The sequence below is a fragment of the Camelus ferus genome, chromosome 8 (assembly GCF_009834535.1).
Source record: "Camelus ferus isolate YT-003-E chromosome 8, BCGSAC_Cfer_1.0, whole genome shotgun sequence".
NCBI lineage: Eukaryota > Metazoa > Chordata > Mammalia > Artiodactyla > Camelidae > Camelus > Camelus ferus.
Genome location: NC_045703.1, coordinates 65,199,551 through 65,221,854, shown reverse-complemented (window position 1 = coordinate 65,221,854; position 22,304 = coordinate 65,199,551). Strand labels below are relative to the sequence as shown.

At 39.3% G+C, this 22,304-nt stretch overlaps 1 protein-coding gene and 1 long non-coding RNA gene across 9 annotated transcripts in view; both read right to left on the bottom strand.

Moving 5' to 3' along the window:
• Positions 1-22,304, bottom strand: part of ARID1B (AT-rich interaction domain 1B) — a 380,200-nt gene that overhangs the window by 173,621 nt on the left and 184,275 nt on the right. The gene's annotated exons all lie outside the window — the stretch shown is intronic.
• Positions 9,642-21,973, bottom strand: LOC116665453. The gene is made up of 3 exons (XR_004322086.1): positions 21,963-21,973; positions 10,990-10,997; positions 9,642-10,817 (listed from the first exon to the last, which is right to left on the bottom strand). It is a non-coding gene; the product is annotated as an uncharacterized LOC116665453 (long non-coding RNA).

Genomic DNA, 22,304 nt, shown 5'->3' with positions numbered 1-22,304 from the left:
AGCCCTTCCTCCTCCGCTCTTTCTGTCCCTTTTCACCGTCATCAGGCACTCATTTTAATCACACAAAACGACTTGCAACTCATCCAGCCCTGGAAGTTGGGTGGTGATGTTCCTTTTGAGGGGGAGGAGGAAAAGGGTGAAAAGAGAAACAAACCAAAGAAGTAGGGAAAAAAATAAAAACACAGAATTTGGCAAGCCAAACTGGAGGACGAAGAGAAGGTTAGGTGGCAAATGAAGTAATTTCGGGTGGAACGGGCTAGAAATGGCACAAGAAAATGCTGCCTTCGTCAGTCTGTCTGGTGTGCATCCTTTAAATGTTAAGCTGTGTCAGCAGAAACTTTACAGAACCACGTTTGACAGGACACTTGGCACCTCCAGCTTAGGTGCCCATTTTCCAGCTGACAGAAAGCTCCACAGGAGGTGAGGGGACCCCCACCGGGAGAAAAAGGGCTCCGGGGCCTTCCAGTCCCACGGTAAACGGCCAGAGAGGCAGGAGCCACGGGCTACTCAGGCTAGAACTCCCTCCCCCCAAACGCACAGGCGCATAGGCTGCTTGCGGGGGAGGGGAGGGCGGGGCGCGGGCTGCCTGCCGGGAAACCTGGAGCGGTGGGCGGGGCGCGGGGCCTGCTGGGAGCTCGCCTCCCGGAGCTTTGTTGCACAACCTCGCCCCAGCCGCCCTGGCCGCTCCTCCACCGGTCCTCCGTGGAGGCTCGCCGCAGCGCCTCGGAGCAGAGACTCAGGGTTCCTGGGGCTCAAGGCACCAAGGGAATTTCTGAACTTGCTTACAGCATTCATTCCCCCCCTACCCCTACCCCAGCACCCTTTCAGGTTTCTTTTTTATACTTTCTTCCTAAACATTTGTGTGATTTTCCTAATGAGTGTCAAATCAAATCACTGGATATATAAAATTGTTCAACATATCTGGGTTATGAAAAGGAAAGACACAAACGCAGAATTGTTTTTAATATACAGGAAAATGAAGACAGTAATATTAGGGCTGGTGTCTAGAAAGGGGTTCTCTCTCCTTCAAATACTCGCTATTCTCCAAAGCCAGTCTCTGGCAATGAATAAAAATAGATAAACTATTAGGATGGTGAATGATTAACTCGGAAGCTGACAGGCAAGGAAAGAGAAACAGGAGGCGAGCCAGAGCCAGGGAGAGAGACACGGGGAAGGACTAGGCACAGGAAGGGGCCGCGCGGGCTCTAGCTCAGCCCTTGCCAGCAGTCTGCTGTGTCTGAAAGGTCATCCTTAACATGCCTCTGAAGGCAAATGTTTAGTTTTCGGTTTCCAAAATGTATATTTAACTATCAAATTCTACAAATATGCCACACTGTCACCCATTAAGTTTATAAATATAATTTATGGCCACAAATGCCATATTACTTCTTTTTGGAAGAAAATGAAGGAATCAGGTAGGTCAATAAAAAATATATACAGCATAAACTCGCGTATCACTAGTGAAAAATAATAATTCTTGAGCTATAAACAAGAGTTATGTGGAGGAAGGTAGCAATGGTTTGAGGGAAAAGAAGGAAAGAGAGGAACAAAATTAATTTTGAGGAAACTTTAAATAGAATTTTAAATCACTACTGTGTAAGATTATGAATCTCAATTAGAGAAATGACTAAAATTAGATTTCATTGTTGTTTATATGAAACCATTTCTCATTCAACCCTACCTACTATTTACAGTACCAACAATAATAGAAAAACATGCATGGTGGGTGACATAGATGCTAAGAATTCAAACACACACAAACCCTTATTCAAACTTTAAAGTCTGGAGTAATAAAAAGATGCTGTTTATTAAATTTATCTTGGATTTCATGTTTTTAGGTATGAATTTACAATTACATAGTTATAACATTTTCCCAATATAGATTTGCTCATACGCCTTTTACTTTTTAACTTTAAATTATATCCCTTATAAAGTGCTCAAGTTGTATGAGGGTGTAAAAGGATAACATATAATGTGATGCTATCTACAAGGATAAAAGACAAGACTACAGTGAACTATTCAAGTCCATTTTAGGTAAATTCTTCATTAGCAAGGAAATGTCCAAAACTTATTTACATGCGTTTCATTTATGTTCTAAATACTAAGTTTTCGAAAACATACTTTGCTAAATGGTTTTCAATTTTATTTCAAAAACTTTTAAAACCATATATACCTGGTATTTCCTTAGTTATATATGAGCTACTCCCTCCCTCCTGAAATTACTCTCTCTCCTCCTGTCCTTCTCACAGCTACTTTTTAGTCTTTTGCTGCTTCTCAGTTCTCCAAATTGTGCCAATTGGTTGGCTGGTAGGTAAGTATTTATATGTTATTTCTGTATGCATGCACACACATCAGAAGAAAAAGGCCGGGAAAAAATAGCTGAAGGGGCCTAATGAGATTTTTAGATGGTTGAAGTTCTGATAAGATAATGGCTATAGGTGACAGCAGTCAAGATGACACCCCAGTTTTCAAGTTGGTGGTCTGAATGATAGCACAATTATGTCATTAACTAGCAACTAATGAGTTTGGTTTAGGGCTGTTTACTTTCACATGCTTGTGGTGCACCCAGGGAGGAGATAGCCAGCTGGTAGGAGGAGTACAGGTCAGGGTAGACTGAAGACTAAAGACTAAAGACAGTGAAGTCATGGGCAATTAGATGATGGTTGAGTTCATGGGAATGGATGACTGAGCTTATTACAGAACAGCATTGCAGAATGAGATAATAGAGCAGCCTCGAACAGAACCTTCATGGACACCAAGTAAAAGACAAGCAACTCCCCGCTTTGATGGAAGCAACCGCCACTAGGATAGAAATGTCACTAGGACTTCAGAATTTCTTTTTCCTCCATATCCAGAAAGAAACAAATTAAGAGATTGGACTGAAGCAAGACTACGGGAGACTGAACTCAATTCCTCCAAGCACCGGTTTTGTATCCCTAGGCACCTTTCTTAGCATCTCTGTGCCTCATGTATAAAGCGAGTGTAACAGTAGCAGCAGATGGTTGTTATGATAATTAAATAGCATCTTACTAAAAGTTCACTTTGATCATCATCCAGTCACCCCCCAAATCCAGTTTTCCAAATCTCTCCTAGCCTCTATTCCTGTTTCCACTGCCTTAGTTGATTGCCTCATCTCTCCTTTTAAAACCTAGACTACTGTGAAACTGGATTCCTTGACACCAGGCTCTTATCTACCCATCATCTTTCAAGTGCCCTAGTGTTTTCAGCAAACACAGATTTGAATATGTCACTCTGTTCAAAAACTTTCAGAATATCAAGAGAATTGGGTCCAGACTCCTTACCTTGGGATAAGGGCCCTGGGGAATCTGTTTCTAATATGCCATTCGGTTTCATCTCCTGGTACTTATTCCTTTAATCGCCTTCTTTAGTGACTTGTGTGCTGAATCTACCATATTTTCCCCCCCTTCAGGCCTGTATTCATTTCATACTGAGCCCTTCACTCTCTCTATAATTTTGCCTTTTTGAAATCCCATGCTTTCTTCCAAGAAGACTTTCTTCATCCCCTTCATTAGAATTACTGCATTTTGTACACTACTGGATTGAACTGGTACAATTTTATATGTAATCATACACATATCTGTTTTCCTCTTAAATCTCTGAAGGCAAGGTCCATCCACTGTGTATTTATGTATATTCACCCACCTCAAGAAAGTGTTCCACACACAGTAGGTACTAAGTTAGGCAGAGATTTTTAAAAAAGAGATAAATGCTGTAAATCAGACATTCTCATACTCCAACAATACAAATCCTCAGATTAGTAAAGTAGCGAGTAGGGTTGACACCTGAAGGTTTTCTTTTTCATATGTAGATAGGCAATCATTAAATAGCTGTATTGGGGTAAATATGTCCAGGAAGCAGAGAAAATTTTTTAAACTTACAACTTATTTTTGAACATTTTTTCCATTAAAAAGTAAGTTTCCATTTTGGAAGATGTTTAGGCTGTAGACGTTTGCCCCACACAGAAAGAGCTAGGGCTATGTTTACTTTGAATTTCAAAGCATCATCTGAGAAGGTGAGGCATTTCTAAGTGAGGTCCTCTTTATTTATGGATTGTCCTCTCTCAGACCAACAGAGCTTTCTTTCCTGATGAATGAGGTCTGGTCTCAGGAGAGAGACCAAAAAAGGGGTAAGAAGCAATCACCTAGAGGAACATGCATTTTTATTTTACTGGAACTTCAGCTAGCACCACTCATTTCCTAAAATAACAGATACCATCTTTATACTAATGGATTCCTGAAATGGTGCTAACAAATTACTTACGTTATAAAACTGGCTACTTTAAATCCCCTTTGGAACAAAGGAGAAAGTAAAAACATTTTATAAAATCAAGTAGTCATTCTTAAAGAAATTACAGCCCAAACATCCAAAAAACATCTTTCTGTGGCCCCCAATAGATGGTCTCACTGGTTGCAAGTATTATTTTTAAGTGGCTCAGTAAATGTGAATTATTTTCTCAATCTGCCCTTTGCAAAATTCTCTGTAATCAGCAAAAGTGGCTTTAAAAATCATCAGCATTGCTGCTACGTTACACCAGAGGCTTCCGTACTGGGCAGTGACATCAGAAACAAGAGCAATCAATCACTAACAAATCCAGAAGCAGGGGCAATTCATTTGGGGCGTGTGGAGGGAGGGGTTGTATTCTGTGTAGCTTAGTCTAGAGCCACACAGTCCAACAGAAATATAATGCAACCACATATGCAATTTAAAATTTTCGAGGAGCTCAATAAAGGGAAAAGGTAAAAGTAATTTAATAATATATTTTGTCTGACTCAATATATCCAAAATATTATTTCAACATGTATTCAATATTAAAAAATGAGATATTTTAACTTTTTAATGCTATCTTCAAAACCTGAAGTGTAATTTGTAGTTGTAGCACAACTCAGTCTGGACTAGCCACAGTTCAAGTGTTCAACAGCTATACTGGAGAGGTTTAGATGTCTTTGGAAAACAACAACCTAAAACTACTTGGGATTGGATGATGTGGTTTAAATTTATAGGGAGGTGGACTTTTTTAAAAACTAAAGACATCACTGCAAAAGGGTTATCAGTGATTCCTTTACTGATATGGAAATACAGTACAAAACATGACAAGGGGATCTATAAAGACTAACACTGAAATGTTTCTAATAATGTAAAAACAGCAGCCAGAAGCTCAAGTATATAAATTAGTCAAATGTCTTCTGAGAGACAGAAATGAAAAAGCCATTTCTACCAAACCTTCCCAGTACCAAACTGGAAAATGTTTCTACCAAACTGTGAGAAGATATCTACAGGGACAGTCTCATGTATCAAGAGACTCTGATCAGTCTGAGACAGTTTTTGCGGACTTAAGGGCAATGAAGATGCAAGAATCCCACTGCAATCTGCCTTTCTGAAGGATGGGGTGTATGTAGCGGCAGGACAGGGTAATGCTGTGACTGGCACAGTCAGGACAGGAGAGCATTTCCTATAATTTTGCTTCATGCCAGGGATGAACGCAGTGAAGGGAGACAGAATAACAGCAAACGCAGTGTTAGACAGTCAGCACTTGCTAAACTCTAATTCAGGAGAACCAAATGCTTCCAACAGAAACAGGCAGTTGAGGTGCTTGGTTCTATTGATGGTGGGTCCCTTTCAGAATAAATCTAATCAGATCCAGAAATGTCAATTTAAAAATACTCTCTTCTTCAGATCTATCACAGACATCCTTATCACTTTCCCTGAACCATCTTACTCACTCCCATGCTTCAGATGGCAAACATTTTGATGAATCCTAAATCTTTATCTTCTTTTCCTCTGCTTGAGCTCCAGGACTGACCAGATCTCTCCAACTGCACATTGAACAGTCTCACAAAGATGTCTCTAAAAAACCTTGAATTCAGCAAGTCAAAAACTAAACTAATTTTCTCTTATCATTCCACTGATCTCAAAGCAACTTCTGTATTCTCTTTGTTCAGTTAATGACAAATTACGAGTCTGCCTGAGCTCAAAATTTTGAAATTAATCTCCTGATAGAAACTGTTGCAATCAGAAATCATACTGCAGCCCTTCTCTATATCTGCTTTAAATACAGGCTCTCATCAACTTTTTATTCTTCAAGGCACAGTTCAGACTTAATTCCACATTTTCTAAGTGGCTCCCATGTATGTAGCCAGCATTGTGTGAAATATGCAAGGTAGAAAAGATGCATGTGGTATCAAATGTCACCTTTTCTTTCCCAATCCTGTATCTCAGTCAGGTTAGCCAACTCCTTAAAATACTGAATTATAATGATCTCATTATTTGTCTTCTACTTTAGCCTACAAGTTCCTAGAAGACAGAGAATAACATATTTGCTATTAATTTTTTATTCTTGGCATAATACAGAGACAGCACAGTATTTAGTATATAGAAGGTAAGTGATAAATTCTGTTGAATAAATGAAATGTTCATTTGGCTTATCACCCTTTGTTTACAAAGGGTATTTCCACTTGTGATATCACCTAAAGGTTCACAAAAACTAGATGATTATCCTTCTATCAAAAAGCTACTTAATTCAATGGAGTTGGTAACATCATTCCACACTGTACTGCACAAGGTAACTACTGTCAGAAATCTAGAAACTTTCATTCGAAGTTTTACATCCATAAAGCCTAGTAGCTGTAACAGGTGAGGTGGCAAAAAAACAAAAACAAAAAAAAACCTTGTATTTTGTAACAATGTAATTACAAATAAGTTTCAACCCATGAAATTATAGAAAAACCGTATCTTATCACTTAATCTATCACGACCCAAGTTACCAGTAATTCTTAGCATATCTCTTGTTAGTTTAAAACTTGTATGGTCACAGGGGAGGGTATAGCTTAGTGGTAGAGTGAGTGGCTGGCATGCACAAGGTCCTGGGTTCAATCCCCAGCACCTCCACTAGAAAAATAAATAAATTAAAAACAGACAAACTATACCCCCCCCAAATTAAAACAAAACAAAAAACTCATATGGTCACTAATTTACTAACTGTAACTAATCAGAGTTCCTAGAAAGAACTGAAACTGAGTTTACCTAACTCATCCCAAGAGGGAATTTCATGAAAGGATATTAGGCTAGTTCACAGAATTGATTGTGGAGGGCCAGTATTGGAAGAGAGGAAAGAAACGAGGGAGACCAGTCAACAGAAATTATTTGCCCAGAATGTCACCACCAGCATTTATTAACAGTGGACACACAATGCTTCCAATACTGCCAGACTCTCAACTTCTATGCGGTTTAATCAAACAAGAGCTGATGATGGCCAAGCCTTAGTCACATGCTCTCTCAACAGCTTCTAATATCTGGTCTCCTTTGGATTCAGTAGTAAAAAAAAATACGACTTTTTTTTACCAAGTCTCATCCTTGGAGGACTGCCCCAAAAGAAAATAGCCTTCAGAAACAAACCAAAACATTCAACAAATTTCAAATTCAAATATTCAGTAATATTATCAAAAATATCATGATGCCCAAAGGTTTCTGGTACATGCATTGGCAATGCACAAACTCAAAGCACTGAGTATTCCTATAGTGCTGGCCTATGTTACGGAATATCCCCATTTGGCTGGCTCCTTTCACTGATTTTTGCTTGTCACTTCTATTCTGTTCAGTTATGCCTCTGAGTTCCTTTTGTGATGACACCTAATTTTGCTACCATGCAATCAGTTTCCAGTCAGTACACAAAAAGTAAGTTCCTGAGCTTGTATGCAAGTACCCCGCAACCTTCAACTCACACTCATTCAAAATCTTCATATGGAATTTAATGTGAGTGTTGGATACCAGGCTCGCTCTGAGCAAAAAATACACTGAAATTCTTGGCTCATGACACATCCTGTCTTCAGTGATAGTTACATAATCTAGTAAATACCTTTTGACCAACCAAATGAAGTAAACGCAAAGCAGTAACAGGACTCCTGGCACTCATTTTTTATCATTAGACTCAACTGAGACCTCAGTGCAGGATGAAACAGTTCTGATAGTGAATTCTTTTCCTACCATTACTCCATATGAAACGAATAAGCTGAGTAAAATTACTTCAGAAAGCATGGAATCTAAGTATTAGGGACTGGGGTTACTGATTCCTGGGATCATCTCAGAGATTAACGCAACTTAACTTTGGTGGCGCTGACTACCTCTGCAAGGCATGGTACTGCTGGAGACAACGTTAGACAAATAAGATGGCTAGCTCAAAAACTTCACGCCCCATTTGAAAACACAGTCTTCCTCCTGTACATATGACTTGAGCACATTTATTGCTTTCATTGGTATTTTGCAGAGATATTCATAGACCTGAAAGAAACACTGGATATTAAGTGAGTACTTCGTATTTCATAGGTGAGGAAAAATGTAAAGCCAATAGATTAAATGACTTATTTAAGGTCAAACATACTTGTTTGAGAAAATCAAACTAAAACCTAGGTCTCCTGACCCAATGTTAGTGCTCTTTGTACTGTATTATACGATTCCAATAATGTCTTGTATCTACATTTGGAGAGACCCAGCTACTAACTGAAGAACCTTTAGGTTAGAGTCAACCAATGACCACCAAGGCCAGTTGGGTGTCAGTGGACTGTCCATTCAGGTGCCCTTAGCCTCCAATATTCCTTTCTATCTATCAAAATGTATCCCACTTTCCTAACATGTGTCCTCCATCTAAGTGACTCTGTTCCTGATTTCTACTCCACTTGTCTGCTGAGAATGGAGCCCTCCTAATCTGCTTTATTGTGCCACTCCAGTATTCCCTCAACTGCCTGTTAGAGTTCCTCAGCCGGGACCAACCCTCTCTGAGAATGAAGTATGACCACGAGCTGCTGACATGGAAAGCTCTTTCCAGGTGGTGCTGGTACACACCTCTACCCAACACGGAATCCCCCACATTCTTACTTCTTGAAAAGTCTGCTCCTGGACACATTTCTTAGAGGCCAATTCTAAACTAAATTAACTAGCTTCTTTGTAGCCCAGCTCAGCTTATGACCCTTTCCCCTAGAACCTACTTTATACAGAATAATTTGAAAGCCTGCATCACTCACAGGCTTCACTTTTTACAATTAAATACTTCATGTGTTTCAAACATACTGATATATTAATTCTTACTCTATAGAATGCACCAATGAGAAGAAATAAGGTTAAATTGTAACACAAGGAAAATAAGTTAAATATGAGAAGAACAGCAAGATTTGTTTAATTAAAGAATTTAACTAAAAGAGTTAAAAATTGTGGCGGGGGGTTCACGGGGTCATAGGAGCCTTAAAAAGTCACATGATACATTTTACTGATGTCTGGATCTCATTTCCAGAGATTCCACTGTTAACTGATCTGGAGTGGGACCTGGGTTTGATGAGTTTTTAAAGCTCCCAGGTCATTCTAATTTTCAACTAAGGTTGAGAATCACTGCCAAAGGTAAAGATATTTAATTGGAAAATGTTCTAGACCTGCACTATCCAATAGAAATATGGATATTCACAAGTATGATTCACATAGGTAATTTCAAATTTTCTAGTAGCCATAAAAGAAGAGCTTTAGAAGTTAAATTCACGTTAATATTTTGTTTGACTCAATATATACATAATATCTTTTCAACAAGTAGTCAATATAAATAATATATTATGAAACATTTTGTATTATTTTTTATACCAATGTGGCATCACCAGACCTATGATTACTGAGAGCTTTTACAAAAGTAAACCTTTGCACTTACATGCAAAGCAGTGAAAAGAAACAAGTGGGCACAGAGGAAGTTCATTCTGAGTGAGGGACTGGCTCCATGGGCAACCAAGGGTCTTCTAAGGCTGTGGGGATCTTACACGTAGTGTCCTCAGAATTAGCAGATTTGGATTATGGGACTTTTTGATGTTCCAGACACCACTGCCTTCCCTTCATCCCAAATTCCAATTCTTTCAGAACTGGCATCTTTCAAACCAAGCAACACAGGGGCTATACATACCCAATATTTTTGTCCCCCAGATGGGAAACCAATCAGTGGCATCTCACATGGGCATTGACGGTACAACCTAAAGGGCTCTTTTCTTTTGATATACAGAAGTAAAAGTGCATCTCACAAATGCTCTAGGTCTGAACACAAGTGATGGTGATTGAAAGATACCCTGGGTCACATTTCATTATCGCAGGGAAATGTAACTGCTACCAGGTCTGCTAGCCAGGGTTTCTAAGTCTCTGGAGCAAAGCTCTTCGGTTTCCTGCCATAAAATACAAGATCCAGGAATCAAGCACTACCATGGCATACATGAGGGTACTCTAAACATCTCTCCACAAAGTCTGCCCCTATTGCTCCTTTTAACAAGAGAACAGCCTCTCAGAAAGACAAGCCACAGATGAACAAAAAAACCAACAAAAAGAAAGCACTCCTGGTATTCATTTCTTAAAGAACACTTGAAGAGCTAGGGGGAACTTGTTGTAGAAAGAGTATGAAGGTTTTAAAGAGAAGCAAACTTGGGTTTGGAGTCTTCCTCTGCCACTGGTCAGCTGTGAAGTCCTGGTCAGGGTAACCTCTTGCAATATCTAATGTTTAACATGTGAAATGGACAAAACAATACCTTTGTTAGCAGAGCTGTTGTGAGGACTATAGATAAATTAGTAGCAAAATGCCCAGACCAAAGTGGCACTCAGTAAATGAGAGTGATTATTAAATTTTCAAAGTAGGGGACAGAGAGACTAAACAAACGAAAAAATTGAACCCAGGACCTCGCGCCTGCTAAGCACATGCTCTACCGCTGAGCTATACCCTCCCCTCAGGCTCAGTATTTTTAGTCTCCGATAATCTGGAATGACCTTGGATATAAAGGTTTCCTGAACTGATCAATACTATAAACAAACTGAGGGAACTTAGGCTATTTAAGATTAAAATCGTGGTTGTGTTGTTTACAGACTTTCATAATCAGGAATAGGTTTAATGATGTTTTTAAAAGTCCTGAGATGCTCTAGTTGAGAACAGTTTATTTTGTTTTTGCAAGATTACTATCAGACCGGTAAGACTCCATCTTATTTTCTCCTCTACCCCCTCCCCCGCTCAGCTTACTGTTCTGTAATATTTTTCACTCTTCTTATTCTTTCGGTGGTTTCCCTTGACATTTTACCATGTATTTAACTAAACAAAATCACCTTTTTGGACAGTAACAGGACTCTGGCTGTAATGTCCCTCTTTCCAGCTTACATTCTCTCATTGAATAACATTTCAGTTCTTTTAATTCTGCAAATTAGACAATTATTATTTTATATCATGTTTGTTTGCCTTTATATTTGTGCCTTCTATCTGCTTACTATCCCATCTTACATCTCAAGCATTCTTTCTATGCTAATTCCTCTTTCTGTTGAATTACATCCTACAGAAGTCCCTTTAGAGGAACTCCAGAGGTCTTTCAGTGATAAACTCCCTCAGTTGTTGCTTCTCTCTAAATGTTTTTGTTTTTATCATAATTCTTGAATAGTAGTTTAAATAATTTTGCTAAACCCTCATTTTGTAGCCATTTTCCTACTTCCTCTGGATCCTACAGTACTATATACTATTTCTTTATAGGTGTGACCTGTTCTTTTTCTCCGATTGCTTTCAAGACATTCTCTTTGTCTTTGATGTTCTATAGTTCAGACAGGCATATGTTTCTTATTTAAACTTGGAAATACACTGTGCTTCCTGGATCTGTGGATTCCTTATTTTAATAAATCCTGTGAAATAACAATACCTTTTGAAATATGCAACATGAGTATCAACCAAGATAGGGCAGCAGAGAAAGGCAATGGTAAAAATTTTATGGTATTTATGCATTTAAATTCATTTGTAATAAAAGACAAATTCTCTGATAATATCCATATTAATATCTCTTTTCCATTCTGAAATAAAAAGATTCAGTCTAGGAATTGCAGCTGGGTGTTAAAAGTCTCTTCATGAAAGAGGTAACAGCACAGGCTCCTCTTTATTAAAAATATTATAACTGCTCTGAGTATTTTGAACAAAGTAAAATACTTTTCATTCTGAATACACATTTCCTGTTGATATCTTTCCAATGTGAAAAACTTAAATAAGTTTAACAATTAATAACAAATAAACTGTACTTAGTAACTAGCTTAGTTACTAAGAATGTTCTCCTAGGCACACCCAAAGGATTGCTTAATTACAACTGAAATTGGTACTCCTTTCCAATGACATAGTATCTCTAGTCTGTAGGAATATTTTTATAAAATAGTATAAATTTGACCTTATGCTATAATTCCTTGAATATATTTTTTTCTGTTCAGAATGGCAACTTTAGTGCTGAGGGTGTGTGAGATGTGTATAGACAATATTCCACATCGGTCACATCACACTGAGCTACTGCCTCCACCAGCATTTGTTTTAATAAAATGGCTTGCAGTACACTGAGCTTCTGACATAACCTTAATGAAGTGATGGTGTAAAACTGTGTATTAATCACAGAGCACAGAGATGGTTCCAAATAATCTTTAAATCAGGTCTCTGAAGTAAGAACCTTTTTTGAACTAATATGTGCTATGAATTTCTTTAACAGTAAGTCAAAATATCTCTGAACTTGCCATAGAATACCGATAGCAAAGGATTCTGTTTTGTTTGGATCTTTTACTAGGGGCACAGGAGTGTAGGCAGGCACAAGAGAAGGGAGAACAGAAGGAAAGGAGAGGGGAGACCAGAGAACCAGAGTGGGGAAACTTTAGTAAGTAAGCCTCTTAAGTAACAGTGTAGCTATAGCACTTAATTCCAAGGCATAAGTAATAAAGTTAAAAAACAAAAAAACAAAAAAACAAAAAACAAGCGGAGAGCTCAAATCTGGGAGTTAGGAAATAGCAAAGAGAGAGAATTTGGGAAAAGGTTGAAATGCAAGCCACACTTTTAACAAGCAATTTAAAAGATTTGAAATTATTTTGTTACTCTATGAACTTAAAATACATTATGTTAAATTAATCTGCTCATAAAATGTAGGGTGTCGGGATTTCATCTTTAGTTAAAGTTTAAGTTAACTAATTGTTGATCCTTCTTAAGAACTGGTGAAGTGGACTTCCTTGCGATTTAAGACTTTTCAAATTGCTATTTTTGGTGGAAAGAATCTTGTATCAAAAGTGCCCCTGAATTTTCTAAATATACAGGAAAAATAGGAAAGGACAGATTTACTATTCTATAGATGTTTCTCTCCTATTCTAAGAAACAGACTGTTTCTAGTATCCATTGCTGAACATGAACAAAATTAGTAAGCAAAAAGTACAAAAGTGCATGCTTCCTCAAAGACTGCTCCTAACTCAATATAGAATTATTCTAACATCAGTACAAAGGTGCCCGGTGTGCAAAGCCAAATTCAACTTTACAACTGTTCTGTATACATTTCTAAATTTAAGGTAACTGTCATTTTTTCTGTGGGTTTATAAAATAAACCATTTTTAACTTTTAAGTTATAAACATGTTTTAAAATTTTTTAAAAATCTGTTAAATGAAATAAATGTTTACTCTCCTTACTTGGTCTCAGTGTTCCTTTGAGCCTTTAAGTCAAGAAATTATAATTCATAAAGTCAAGCAAAATACGGTATTTTATCACTTAGATCTCTGTTTCTAATGTTCACAAGAGGAACAAAATGGTTTCACTTAATATTTTAGGAGCTGTAAAAGGATTACATTTACTAACACTTAGTAAACATATAATTTGCAAAGCAATATAATGCTAAGGCTCTTTAAAACAAACAAACAAATATATATTTAGTTTTCCAGGTTTCACACATTTCAGTGAAAACCATCATGGGATGTGCCCTAATGCTGACTAATAGCCCTTGGTTGGATGTAGACATAAAAGGCAGAGTCACAGGAGAAGCTGTAAGGTTACTTAGCGAAGCTGCCATTATCCTCATGCCGCAGGACAGTCAATTCCTAGGTGAAAAGGGGAAGAAACAACAAATGGATGTACTCCATTTCCTGTGCCCCCTTATTCACTCAGATGAGCCAAGTCCGAAAACCAGGCATCTCCTCACCTTGTGCCCCTCCTTCACCTTGACAGCCAGTCTATTCTGAGACCTGGGCCCTTCTTCCTCAAGAACTCTAACTCTGTTTTTCTTCAGCTCCAAGGTCACTGCCTAAACCCAGACCACCACAGCCTCAATTTCGAATGTCTACACCTTCTCTGGAGCTGTAGTGTAACGCGACCTGAGCTGTGCACTAACAACGGAGGAAAGGGCATTAACGTTATGCTCCCTGAAACTCAACGCTGCATGACCTGCAAGGCCATGATGGCCATACCCAGATGTTCTCCAAGACAGATCCTCTGATCCATGCTCCACACAGCAGTCAGAAGGATCTTTCTCAAATTCAAGTGTATTCTAATCAAGTCCCAGATCAAAATAATGTGTTATCAATAGTTTCCCATTGCTCTCCGAATCAAAATACAAAACATTTTCTCAATTTTTAGTTTACATGAAAGTTGTTCAAGGCTTAACTTCCATGATTAATTAGGGCTGCCCTAGCTTATCTCCCCAGCCTTCACTTCCTATCTTCCCTCCCCAATAGACACTGTTTTTCGTGGAATTCCTCGATCACCCTATGCTCCCACACACCTGGTCTCAGCTCTTCCCTCTGCGTAGAGTCCTCTTCTCATTCTGATGCTTGGCTACTTGTCCTTCGGGTCTTAGCTTACTCATGTGCCTTCTCTGATTTAATAAAACACTAACACCTCCTATGTAATGCCATATTTATTCCTAATGCAACATTTTCTCAATTTGTAGTTTACATGCAAGTTGTTCTCATCCACTAAACCATAAAGTAACATGTAGGCAGACCTGCTTCCTGTTCATTACTCTAGTTTCGCTACTTACAGCAGGTGCACAACGAAAATGGACTAGGTGGAAGAGTAAATGAGCGTTTTCACGCAGACCAACTTTAAATACTCCACTGTTTCACAATTCTAACAAGTGAGTTCAATGTTTTTCAAAGTATTTGCAAAAGACAACTTTAACACAACTATAAGAAGTATCAAGAATGAGGAGATCTCAAGAAAGGGCAAGGGCTTCTGGGTAGACAGCAATACAGCAGATTAATAGAGCATGTCTGTACTCTTCCTATGAATGCAAAGCAGATTTGCTTATTAAAAAATGCCCATTTTCTATAAGAAATTTAATATATGGATGTTTTAGCCCTCCTAGAAATTAGGAGGTTTTAGAATAAGGTTAAAGAAGTCTCTGAAAAAAAAATTTTTTTAAGTAGAAAGAATAAACATCAAGATGCCTTTGGCTAAAGAATCTTTCAAAATTAGAGAGCTTCAAAAGGAAGATAAAATACTAAAATTTCAAAAAGTTACACATTTAACTTCTCAGAGTTAAACATCTGCCTTCAGGTATTAAGTGTGTCACAATTATGGAATCTATTTCTCACTCTGACTTGGCAGTCAGGAAACTAACACGAAGCTTTTCTAAGTTCTAGTTACTAAATAAAAGCTAACACTTCTGCGGTACTGTCGCAGCTGATATACAGCAGGGCAGGAATTCTGTGGATATTTTTGTTCATGTGAATACCCCGTAAATCCTTAGAGACATCTTCCCTATCCTCAAATGCTGGAGGAGACAGGTCTTTCTTGGTAAGGTATGCTGCCATGGCATCAAGACCTCTCTCCCCTCAGGAGGACTTCAAGAGCAACCCCAGGAGCCAGTGTCACCTCCCCCAATCCTCACTGCCTTCTGCAGGTTCCATCTTCTTAGAATAGAGGCACTAAAGTAATGAGGAGGCAACTAGCCAAGGACAGAGGAAGTGTCCTGTCCACAGCTAGCACATTAAGTGCTCATAAACCCAGAAATACAAGTATTTCCACTTTCCTTGGATTTGCATGTATTTTTCTTTGGGGTGGGGTGGGGGCTCAATCAAAATAAAAACCCAAATATAGTTTAGATATAATACTGCATAAATCAAACAAGGCTTTCTGGCTTTGTTTAATACTCAAGACTATTAAATTGTTAAACACTCAAGAATACAAACTTCAATAACCTTCTTCCTAGACCTTCAAAACCTTAAAACAGGGATGATGAGGAAGCCCATTCTCACAGTCAGTCTCTTAGGCTACTCTCCCCTAGAAAGACCTATTCTTTCTAGAGAAGCATAAGCAATTTCAGATCAGGTGCAAAATAATCCAGAACCCCACAGCCATCTGCAGCCAGTCAAAATGGTTCACATGAAACCTGGAGCACCTACTATTTATCCATGTAGACTGTGAGGAACCCTGAACTCTGATTTCTAATCCTGGCTCTGCTACCATGAAACGTAGGAACGGGGCACCAGGCCTCTGAGCAGCGGTTTCTTCACCTTTACAAGGAGACAACTTCAACCTGCTTTGCTGGGTTTGCTGCAAGAAGATCTTTTTAAAAAGAACCTAGAATACTGTAGGTGCTCAGCCAAGTTTCTAACCCTCTATCCTCTGTTTCCTTATTGTATAGCATTAAGAAAATACTCTTAGAATTTAAATGTATATTAAGTTCTGAAAGACAATTAAAGAGAGCTAAAAAAAAATATGTCATTATTTAAAATGCTATGGAATGGTGCCACAACACTCATTCCTAACTTGGGCATGCCTTATTAAAAATACAGGTGTTTAGAAAAGAGTATAAACCCATCATAATTACTGGAGCAATCACCCACCCCCAAAAAGTATGTTTACAATGGTGGAAAAACTTAAGACTATCATTACATATTCACAGAGAGTGCTGAATACCAAGCAAATCATTATATGCAGAAGCAAAATTAGGGGAAAAAAACCCCTAAAATTATTTATTACTCTCAAGTATGATGCTACATTACATTTTCAGTATGTATTTGGTTCACAGTATATAGGATATTTTTCATGTACATTAATATACTCATATCCCCACTACAAATAAATAGGAAACATTATCTTCATTTGATAACTAAGAAAAGTAGGAGGCAAAGCAGCCAAAACTCTGGTTCCCAGTGATTTTCCGGGAGTCCTATTCAGAAACACAACACAGAGACTCTCAAACCTTGACTCTTTCTATAAGAACTAGTTAAAGAACAAGATTCTGGCCCCGCCTCTCTCTCCAGTCCCCTGCGATCTATCTTCAGTGACGTCCCATCCAGTCCAGTGTCACGGCCCTTTCCTTAGCTACTTACCCCTCTTCCTGGAATGCTGTCACTTCGGATCTTTGCGTAGCTAGCTCCTTGTCCTTTGGATTTTTAGCTTAGAGGTTTATGTCCTCTGAGAGGTCTCCCCTGATCATACAACATAAATTAGCCACCTGCTCACTCACTCCCACATGGTCATAACTAATTCTACACACAGCAGTCACCACTCTCTGCCATCTTCCGTAGATCTATTTACTTACTGATCACCTTCTTCCACTGGAACACAGGCTCCCTGGGAGCAGCAACCGTGCTGGCCTTTGCATGACTGTTCCTAGCGCCACCCAGAAAAGCAGGCCTTAAACGTTTGCTGGAAAGACTGGCCTCTGTGTGGCTCAGGGGTACCTGTATGCTCACACCCCAAACAACGCGGCACCCAGCACTGGACACCACTACCAAGTATCCTGGTGCCTGTTCCCGTCTCAGCAACTGTGTGTGACAGCAATGGCAGAAACAAAAGACAGGAATTACAGTTTTCTGAACCCCCACAAGGGAGCGGACCTCTGCAGTATTTGTGATGGAGACAACGGCGATGACGATGACAGTGACAAGAAGGTCTGTAACGAAACTCTTCTGGGCTCTCAGCTGTCAGGCTCAGACATGGGCTCCTCTGACACTTACAAAAGCCTGAGTAGATGGGTATGGTTGCCTTTAAAGATGAGGAAATTATAACCTAGAGAAATCAAGAATCCGCTTCAATGTCACACAACTGGTTGCATGATTGGGTTTTACCTGACCACAGATTACATATCCCAAGGACAAATGGATAAAAAGAAGCCCCTGAACACAACCCTAATGTACTGATCATTGTAGCCGCTTCCTACACTTGAACAGCACAGTATGTGTAAACACAGAGCTCACTGTGCATCCAGTCTCCACGCAACTGCACTCCACACGACTCTGGGGCCTTTGCACAGAATGTCTCCGTGCCCTCACGGGTTGGAAGTTATAAGCCCAGGAACATTATGGACATGCCACACGAGGTTGAGAGCATCACTGACGACAGAACACAAACATTTTTCCTTCTCCCACCCCAAATTCCTTTCAGCAGCTCTGCTGTATGACGTGGAGCATATTCTCACAGCACTCAAGCCTGCTGAGTGCACAGCAGTCTTTCCTGAAGAGCCACATACGACCAGAGCTGGAGGAAAAGAATGTCTTTTTCCTCTTTATCAGGCAGGCTAAATGCGGCTTGGAGTTAACCAATAAAATACCCCAGAACAGAAGACCAGAGAAAATGCAGTGGGTAATGTTTTACCTTATTAACTGTTAAAGAAACCAAACTTTCAAGGGCAGTGTTGCTTCTACCGTGCTTCCTGACTAACACCTGGGAATGAGAAAGCAACCACCACCCTCAGGATGAGGGAAACCCGCTGTAAGTACTGACTGTGGGGACGGACAGCTCTGCACCCCTATCAGTCCTTACTCTTCAACCTCTTCGAACTTTTCTCAACTTCTTCCAAAAGAGAAGGAAGCTGGGAGAGGAAGTCAGAAAGCTAGAGCCAGGTAAACTGGGTGTTCACATCACCAGCATATTCAGAGCTGCTTTCTGTCCACATCCTGAAGCACGGTTGTGAGAATTACCACACTACGCTGGACCTATAATCCATACTGTCTATGTACTGTGACCAAAGGATTACCAAAGTGACAATCTCCATGATGACATCATTGCTTCAAGCATTCTAGACTGAACAAGGTAAGGAATATACCCCAAAATGTTTTCCCATATGGGGGGGAGGGTAAAGCTCAAGTGGCAGAGCGCATGCTTAGCATGCACAAGGTCCTGGGTTCAATACCCAGTACCTCCTCCAAAAATAAATAAACCTAATTTACCTCCCCCTCTGCTAAAATAAAATAATCAAATAAATGTTTTCCCACATGAATTTACTCAAACTCATTACACTAAAATTTATGATGACTTTGCCAGTATTCATATTTTCAGATAAATGGTTTCCTGGGATAATGATGTCTTTAGGCTTATAGTTTATTTTGTAAAATTTCAGTCTTGTAAATCTTTCAGAAATAATACATTCAGAATGAAATAACTTTGTATCAATTTTCAGTAAGAGAATCTTTAGTTATTAAAATGCGTTCCTTTATGTTCATGTAAACTTAAATGTAAAATTCTAAAAACGGTGAGGGGAAGGGTCATGTGAGTAGTGAGGTACACTGGAAATAACAGGAATAAAGAAATTAAAATACATGCGCTTAATCTCAGCTCTACCACTTGCCATTTGAACTCTGCAGTAAAAAGTTTTCTACATCTGTTACCTCTTAAACAGAATAAGGATAAAAATGCCTGCCATATTTATTTACCTCTTGGTAATTGTAAATATTTAATAAGATAATAAGGCAAAACATTCTGAAACCTATAAAATGCTAGTCAAAGGTAAGAACAGTGACCATGATAAAGAAGCGCATCTTATACTAAAGTAAAAGACATGCCAAATGTATAGTTACAATGCCTAGACAGACACAGAATAGGGAACAGATTAAAGTGAGGTAACACAGGTTGTAGAGTTCTTACACAGAACATGAGAGGAAACTGCAATAAAAACATAAACCTCTATGGTTTTGAGGTGTACCTTAAGTTTAACCCCTAAATTTTGTCAAAACGGGAAAAAAATCACATTTATATAAATGACTAGCGTGATATGCATAATAAATCACAACTTTTTAAGAACATCAATTTTACACCTATTTTGGTGTTTCCCACAGACTACATCAATTCACATGTGCTTGTGAAAATAACAGCTTCAAAAATAACACCCTGGAGACTGAGATTATTGAACATTTATCTGTCTTAAGTAATGCTATTGACCACGTCTGTGGGGCCAGCTTTACCAGGCTGCATGCTCTCTCTCTGTTAATGACACGTCTCTTTCTGCTCCCAGCATCATGTTGTTTTTTCACTGTTTTTTCAGTCAATATAATAAATTATCAGGATGATATACTAACATGGCCACTTCAAACAAAAGTGTGGATTTAAAAAAAAACACATAAATCAGGAGGCCACTGTGAAGCCACAATTCCAATTCACAAAATTTATTAACAATTATGCAAGAAAAATCTAATTCAAAATGAAGCATTGATAAGGCTTAAAATTCAGTTGCTAAAACTGAAACCCTGGATAAAACTTTCCAAAAAACAAGATGAAGCATAATAGTAATATTCACAGCCTTAATACCCTCTATCTCCAAAATTCACCACAATTTATAAAAACACTTTCAATATATTATTTTGATTGATCATTGACTTTGATTCCCAAAACAACCCTTTGAGGGCAGATAATATCACCATTTTGTAGTGAACAAAGTGAGGGCCGGAGAAACAAGAGACTAAGTCCAGCTCTCACAGAGAGGGCTGGGCGCCGGCTCCTGAGGCACTCTTTCATTTCACTGTCCTGTCCCCACCCAGGTACCATGAGGGTGGTGGCTTGCTGGTGATGCGTTTGTAAGGTACTGTTTCTCTGGCTCTGGGAAAATCTTAAGACACTCAGCCCCTTCTGGTTCGAGACACTCTTCACTGCAGGAAAAGAACTCCGCCCCCGGCTTGGAGTTCAGCCCTGCGATGTTCCTTCGGGTTTTGCATCACTTGCAGAGAACAGTAACAATGGCCAGACTGTGGTTAGACTACCCTTCGTTATCCAAGCTTCTGGATGAAATTAAGGAAAATTATGTATTTTGTGGGGAGAAGATATTCCTATTATTCACATAGTACTTGAGTCTGATGCAGGGTTAAAGGATTTACTTCTGACTTTTGAAGAGCTTAAAGATTCAGGGGAGCTAAAAGTTCAGAATTCCAGCTGCTGTAGAGTCCTGTGGTTTTCAGCAGCTTATCTCACGGAAGGAAGGCTTCTTCTCATTGCGTAAGTTAATTCTTCTTCCGTATGGGGTCGCCAGGCTTAGCAGTATGTTCTGTGTGGTGTGTCCCATGTAATACATGGGACCTACTTGTACTACAAAAAAATTTATTATTGTCTGAAAATCAAGTTTGTCCTGAATTTTATTTGACAACCCTACTTCCACATCAATGACACAATAACACTACTAGGCTGCAGGCAGGTTGTCCAACTAATCTGGTGACAGCTTAATGGTAGCTAGTATAGCATTAGCTATAATTTAATCCTCTAGCACTCTGTCACTGAGCACATCTTCACAAGAACTACACACTAGCCACATAAATGAAAACTGAGGCTCAGAAAGGTTATAAGGGGCAGATCTGAGGGCCTAGTCCCAAGTTGTTCAATTCACAGTACAGTGCCCTGTGCTGGGCACAAAGCAGACACACCACACTACAGGGCCACATATTACTTACCAACAAATACTTAATCTTTGTCATGCAGCTTGTATGAAGAGTTACCAAAACTCTTCTATTCATTTAGGACAATCTCTGTCCATAAAGCATCTAATCAGCTGGTTTCTAAATCCAGCTATAAAATAAAGTACAGGGTAGCTATTTACTGTCTCTTCCTTTTTCTTGGCCCTTTTTGTACCTTAGATGCAACCAGAATTCTTTGTGGTCAGAATAAATTAAGGGAGAGATGAAAATGAAATTAATTTTTCAAAGACTTGTTTGTAGATCATCTCAGCCCATCCTGGGAGACACGGTGGCTGCCTACTCCCTCATGAGACAACAGGTGCACCTGGAAGCCCCAGGCCCATAAGAATAGGGCCCAGTCACCTGCTCTGGTCCTTCCTGGGTTCTCTTTGAAGAGGGACTCAACTGAGCAGCTCAGGGACCTCCTGCTCACACTCCTGCACAGCAGAGAGGCATCCCAGGGAGGACACACTGAAGTCCACGAGCCCTGACTTCTCTGCCCCTTGGTCACCCACACGTCTGGGCACTGGGGGCTCAGTGCTCAGGATAAAGAACCTCCCCCAGGAGAGACAGAGACAGGGAGAGAGAAATCCAGGGCCCAGAGAGGAGAGGGAGGCAATGTCTTGTTGTAACAAGAGGATATGGTGGAGGACAAATCCTGGAAGCCATCTTCTGTCTCTTAACAGCTGCACAGTCTTGGGCAGGTTACTAAACCTCACTGGAGTTTGAGGGACTGGTCTGAGGATGAGAGACAGAGCACATAAGGTGACGTCACACAGCTAACAATTATGGTTGTTAAAAATAATAGGCATGTTGCTGCCCTTACTCAATCAGTTTTAAAAAATTAAAAGGA